At 47.1% G+C, this 6,875-nt stretch overlaps 1 protein-coding gene across 3 annotated transcripts in view; it reads left to right on the top strand.

Annotated features, from left to right (window-relative positions):
- The first annotated feature begins 4,047 nt into the window (after positions 1–4,047).
- Positions 4,048–6,875, top strand: part of LOC132389384 (zinc finger protein 16-like) — a 28,032-nt gene continuing 25,204 nt past the window's right edge. For 2 of the 3 annotated variants that reach the window (XM_059961910.1, XM_059961909.1), the window contains exon 1: positions 4,048–4,194. The gene's annotated coding sequence lies outside the window, so the exon portion shown is untranslated. The remainder of the gene's footprint in view (positions 4,195–6,875) is intronic. The other variant, XM_059961911.1, reaches the window with a different exon arrangement.

The raw sequence follows: 6,875 nt of genomic DNA, 5'->3' as shown, positions 1-6,875 counted from the left end.
ATGTGAAATGTCAGGATGGGAGAGTGGACGGGGCAGAGAGGGAAGACAGTAAAGGGAGGGGTGGTTGAATGTGGAGAGGGAAACAGAGCGGAGTGTTTATACTTAATATTTTTTGAGAAAAATTAATCGTTTTAACTTGCTGCAAAGCTACTCTCCATATCCTGTATAATCTTAACCAGATTACTGATCCAGATGACAAGTAGCAATGGTTGATGTTCAAAGTAAATTTTATTATCAGAGTACATAACTTTTATATAGTCAGATACCACATAAAACCCTGAGATATCTTTTCCTACAAGAATACTTAGCAAATCTTTAGAATAGTAACATGATCGATGAAAGATCAAGTAGAGCACAGAATTCAACCAACTATGCAAATCCAAATATAATTAAATATCAATGAATAATGAGAGCAATGGGGTGTAACCCTGGGGAACCTCACTGGGCTCGGGCCTCGAGTCCAATAAACAGCCTCCCACCATCACTCTCTGCTTCCTACCATCAAGACAACTGTGCATCCAGTTAACCAGCTCTCCCTGGACCCCGTGTGATCTAACTTTCGACAGCAACTTACCATGCTGAACCGTATGAAAGAACTCACTGATGCCCATATCGGCCACGATCCTGGGACAGAGGTGTCACCGATCAGAGGGCATGGATTTAATCAGAGGATGAAGTGGTTCAGAGGGATCTGAGGAGGAGATTTGTCACTCAGAGGATAGCTGAAATCTGGAACTCACTGCCCGAGGTGGTGGTGGAGGCAGGTCCCTTCACAACATTTACGAAGAGGATGAGCATTGAAACTGCCGAGATACAGTCGGCTGTGAACCATGTGCTGATAAATGGGACCAGGGTAGACAGTGAGTGGATGGTCAGAATAGGTATGGCCGGCAATGGCCTGTTTCCGTGCTGTTTGATCCACCACTCCGGACATGGTAAATTACCGATGGTGGCACCGCAAGGCATTGATTGCAAAACTCCACACCCCTCTCCAACCTAAAATAATCCAGACTGAACCCCTTTGTCACCTTTGGAAGTATCTGTTTCTGTCAAGGTAGCATTGAGATTGGTCACTTCTGCTAAATAACTGGCAATTGATGAAGTTCCTGTGTCTTCCATTAATGTTGCTGCCTTACAGCAAAACTAACCCTCTCACAGTGTCACAATCAGTGATTAAATCCCGCACCAAACACTGTGCTTTCAACCCTGCACTTGAACCATCTCACTGAGGTTCTGTAGACACAAACCCTGCCCTCTGCATATGTGATCAAATCTCCCCTGCTTCTGACATTTCAAATACCCTCAGAATGGTTTTCTGATTCAGTCTGAAGGTTATGGTACATTCAGCTCATCGTCAGACCTGACAAACCATGTCTTCCCACAGCTGGTTCCACCTGTTGGTGTGTCCTCTTTCCTCCACCTCCAGGGAAGCTGCATCTCCACACAAACTCCTCACTTGAGACGACTGTCTGTACCCGTGACATAGGAAATAACATCTCTGTCACTCTATTCCAGCTGCTACCACCATAAAAGCATAAAAGCCAGGACCAACAGGCTCTGGGACAGCTTCTTTCACCAGGCCATCAGACTGATGAACTGACGCTGACTTGAATGTACTCTATATTACATTGTCTGTTTTAATTATTATAAACTCTTATAAATTACTATGATTGCACTTTGCACATTTAGATGGAGACATACTCCTCATGAATGTATGAAATAAAGTCAAATCAATTCAATTCCTGATTCTGTGCCTGACCTGCTCGCCTCTGGGTATCCTCCGTCAACAAGCTTCTTCCTCAGTCACCTTCTGTGAGTTCACACAAACAAAAAATAAATAAATAAAACGATCTATTAGACAGCTCCTGTACCCCTTTACCCCTGAACATGTTCTTCTGTTAAAACTCTGTCCTGAGCCCCTTCCTGATTCCCTTTCCCTTTCAGACTCCCGATATGCCAGCATATCCGAATTCACTCTAAGGACATTTATACCTCACAGGAGGATGTAGAAACCCGTGTCCCCTGATGCAAGGGTCACTGACACACCCTCCCCCTTCCCAATCTGCATTCGCAGCCCATGACGGAGACAGCTGTCTGGGGCTCTGTGACACACAATCTTGTAACTCATAATCTTGTGAACAGCAAGGTTAGACAGTCATTAATATGAAGAGAGAATTGTTGTTTCCTGAAAGGACACGCGAGCTAAGCTGTCTGATCCAGTTCACCAGATCATCCCTTGTTTACAACTTAGTTTGTCTCGGTACCCTCCTCCCTCTATCACGGAATGTCCAATCATCCCACTTTCTCGCAAAAGAACCCAACACGCTTACAACCCCACGCCCACACTCCACTGATAACCTCTACCCACACACACGGACAGATCCCCTTCACACCTTGGAGAACCACAAGGAATTGATCCCACAGCCCGGGCTCGGTCGCAAAGTTAAAACCGGGACTGAGGAGTGCCTGGAGCCCACAGCCACCCGGCAGAGCTCGGGCCAGGCCCTTTCTCACTGCTACCGGCCCCGATTTACACAAACCCGACATCGGCCCCGGCTCACCGCCGCTCGGAGTTGCGAGGCTTAGTGTCGGCAGCGCGCCTGCGCGTCTCCCTATGCTCAAGACACTGGCCGGGGGTCCCTACAGCGCCACCACTGGCCGGAGCCGGAGGGACAGTGCAGAGAGCTCGGCCATTCGGCTGTTTCACGGGGACACGCCGAACTCCCCATCAACTCCATCCAGCTGGAATGTAATGACCAACAAATATAATTCCTGTCAGCGATTAGCCGTCTGAGTGATTCGATGACTTTTAGAGGAAGGGGTATCCATGGTCCACATTGTCAGGCTGTTAGTTTACCAGGATGCAAAGACGCTGCCTGAGGAACTCAGTGGGCCGAGCAGCATCTGTGGAGGGAAATGGACCGTCAACATTTCGGCCCGAGACCCTCCCTCTGGACTGAGAGTAGACGGGAAATAGTCAGAGAAAAGAGGAGAGGGGTGGGGATGGGGCAAGAGCTGGGGAGTGAGAGGTGGATCCAGGTGAGGGGGGAGGTGGGATGGTGGAAATAGTGACAAGGGTGGGAAGTAAGTGGTTGGACCAACACGGTGCTGCAGAAGATGGAAATTAATTCCACAGGATTAACAGAGAGGTTAGAGAGTACTTGTTATAAAGCATGCAATGAAGATTCACCAGACTAATCCCTGGAGTGGTGGGGTCATCATATGAAGAACGATCAAATGTGATAACCCTTTCATTTAGAGAAGCGAGGACTGAAAGGTGAACACATTGAAATGCACAACATCATTACCGGTTGAACCAGGGATCCCAGTCTCTGAAACAGGGATGGACTGTGCGGGACTGAGATGAGGGGAAATGTCTCCACTCTGAGGGTGGTGAATGTTTGTAAATCCCCACCACAGAGGGTGGTGAAGACTCAGTGATCGTCCTCACATAAAACAGAGAAAAGCAGATGTGTGGAGACCGAGGGGAATCGAGGAAAAGAGGATAGGGCAGAAGTTTGTGGCTAAGAAGGGAGAGCAGCAGCCATTTTGTTGATGGTTAGAAGGGCTGAATGGCCTCCTGCTGCTGTTTCTCACTTAATGATTCAGTGTTCCTGATCAGTGAGGCCGGAGGAATGTGAATAGAAATTAGTGTTTACTGACATAGACTGATTTAAATGAAACCTGCACATTTCCGGTTTGGGTCTGAGTTCAGTTTCTGACCAGGATGGGAATCGAAACTCTAACTCTGAGCGCTCTGTGACCTAGGGCTGGAGGGAACGGGACCGGGGAAGATATGGTGGGAAAAACTAAATACATATCTGGTTTAAATTTGGAGATAATATAGGGAAATAATAAAATAATGTGGGAAATGCGGCGGTGGGAAGGGCAGGGTGTGAAGGGCGAGGAACAGTCAACGGGTGACTTGAGAGACCCTCCACTCGTCACGTGATCCCGTTTTACCGCAGATCGGAAGCATCTTCGGGTTTGTTTCCGAGGCCCCGCCCACCGCCTGATGACGCAATTAACACATTGCGCATGCTCACATTCCCGGGCTTGGCAGTGCTAGTTTTTTCGTTCTTTGTGAAACCGGGTCGGTGGTGAGATCGGGATGGGGAGTGGGTTCTCGGCCCCTTGGACGGGGAGCCGGAGACGGATTATTCTCTGCGGGGCAACACCAACAATTTTCCTTCGGTGAGTATTGAAGCCGGTTCCGATCGGGGAGTTCTGACGGTGGGTAGTGAGTTAACTTTCCTGAACTCAAACAAAGAAAATCTGCAGTTGCTGGAAATGCGAGCAACGCGCACAAAATGCTGGAGGAACTCAGCAGGCCGGGCAGCATCTAAGAAAAGAGTACAGTCGACATAACCGGCCGAAATCCTTCGGCTGGACTGGAGAATAAAAGGTGGGGGTGGGGAAGGGAGAGAGAAACAGAAGGTGATCGGTGAAACCTGAAGGGGGAGGGGATGAACTTTCCCGGACTGGCGGCCTCGCCTCGCTTCCTTCACAGAATCTGCCGGTGTCGGTCCGGTGTGAAGGTCTCACAAGGTCTCTGAGATGAGCTGCCGCTCAGCCCCTGTTGTTCTGGTCCTATTAGCAGGATGACGTAAACATATTTCTATACTGTTACTGACAGAGAATCGTACAATTTGTGTTCCGTGTGTTATCTGAATAGACTTGCCTGTGATGCTGCTACAAGTCAGTGTTTCTCTGTCCCTGTACCTTCTCGTACTTGTGCACTTGGCAATAAATTCAACAGGACCTGAGAAATCTCAGTGAGATTTGATTAGTGATGATCACCTTCGCAGCTCGGTCGGTGGAATGTAAAGAGACAGTACACTGTTAAATGCAAGACTGAATAGTGTTGATGATCAGAGGGATCTTGGAGTCCGAGATCATCGCTCCCTGAAAGCGACCGCACAGATTGATCTGCACAGATTAAGAAGGCAAATGGTGTGGTTCTCTTTATCATTGTGTTCAAAAGTCTGGAAGTTGTGTTGCAGCTTTATAAGATTAATTAGGCCACATCTGGAGTGTTTCATACAGTTGTGGTCGCTCTCGTTCTCTGAAGCATGTCGGGGCTTTGGAGAGGGCGCAGAAGTGGTTTACCAGGACACTGCCTGGAATAGAGGGCATGAGCTATAACGAGAGGTTGGACAAACTTGAGTTGTTTTCTCTGGAGACGTGCCGGCTGGGATGAGACTGAATAGACGTTTATAAGATTACCAAAGGATTAGAAGCAGTGTCTCAGAAAGGCAGCGTCCATTATTAACGAACTCCAGCACCCAGGGCTACCCTTTTCTCAAAGTTACCATCAGAGAGAGAGAGAGGTACAGAAGCCTGAAGGCACACACTCAGTGATACAGGAACAGTTTCTTCCCCTCTGCCATCTGATAGCCAAATGGACATTGAACCCTTGAACACGACCTCAATATAAATATATAATATTTCTGCTTTTTGCATGATTTTTAATTTATTCATAGAATAATAGAAACCCTACTGAACAGTACAGGCCCTTTGACGCACAAAGTCGTGCTGACATGTCCCTACCTTAGAAATTACTATAGTTATCCATTGCCCTCTATTTTTCTAAGTTAGTTTTTCTCCAGTGCCGCCAGGTACCTATCCAAAAATCTCCGAAAAGACCCTATTATGCCCACATCCATAAACATTGCCGGCAGCCCATTACACCACTCCCCACCAATCTCTGGCAAAAAAAAACTCACCCCTGATATCTCCTCTGTACGTACTCCCCAGCAACTTAAACCTGTGCCCTCTTGTGGTAACCAATTCAGCACTGGGAAAAGGCCTCTGACTATCCACATGATCAATTCCTCTCATAAACTTATATACTTCTATCAGGTCACCTCTCATCCTCTGTCGCTCCAAGGAGAAAAGGCCGAGTTCACTCAACCTATTCTCATAAGGTATGCTCCCCAATCCAGGCAACATCCTTGTAACGTGCCTCTGCACCCTTTCTAAGGTTTCCATATTCTTCCTGTAGTGAGGTGACCAGAATTGAGCACAGTGGAGTGTGACCAGGGTCCTATATAGCTGCAACAAAACCTCTCGGCTCCTAAACTCAATCCCACGATTAATAAAGGTCAATGCACCATTTGTCGTCTTAACCACGGAGTCAACCTGCATAGTAGGTTTGAGTGTCCTCTGGACTCAGACCCCAAGATCCCGCTGATCCTCCACACTGTGAAGAGGCTTACCATTAATGCTATATTCTGCCATCATGTTTGACCTAATAAATTGAACAACTTCAAACTTATCCAGATTGAAATCCATTTGCAACTTCTCAGCCCAGTTTTGCATCCTTTCGGTATCCTACTGTGACCTCTGACAGCCCTCCACACTATCCACAACACCCCCAACATTTGTGTCATCAGCAAATTTACTAACACATCGCTTCACTTCCTCATCCAAGTCATTTATAACAATCACGATGAGCAATGGTCCCAGATATACATATACTGTAATTCTTATTATTTTGTTTTGTGTTTTCTTTTTTGTCTATATTATGTCTTGCATTGAAATGCTGCTGCAAAGTTAACAAAGTTTACACCACACGCCAGTGATAATAAACCTGATTATGAATCTGTGTGGACAGATGATATATTTTTCCTGGGGGTTGAAATGTCTAATACATTTAAGGTGAGAGGAAATCTGAGCGGCAAGTTTGTCTCTTTCCACAGAAGTGGTGGGTAGCTGGACTCTCTGCCTGGGGGGGGGAACGGGACCCCACCAGTCACGTGATCCTGTTTGCCCCTCCCATTTATCCACAGATGTAACTAACTCTTCGCGCATGCTCACTGTCTCCGGTTGGGTGGTGTTTTCCTTTCTGCTCAGTACTGAAGCGGATTGTCTGC

The sequence above is a fragment of the Hypanus sabinus genome, unplaced genomic scaffold (genome assembly GCF_030144855.1).
Source record: "Hypanus sabinus isolate sHypSab1 unplaced genomic scaffold, sHypSab1.hap1 scaffold_553, whole genome shotgun sequence".
Taxonomy (NCBI): Eukaryota; Metazoa; Chordata; class Chondrichthyes; order Myliobatiformes; family Dasyatidae; genus Hypanus; species Hypanus sabinus.
The sequence above is the reverse complement of the archived record's forward strand: the minus strand, read 5'-3'. Positions and strand labels throughout refer to the sequence as shown.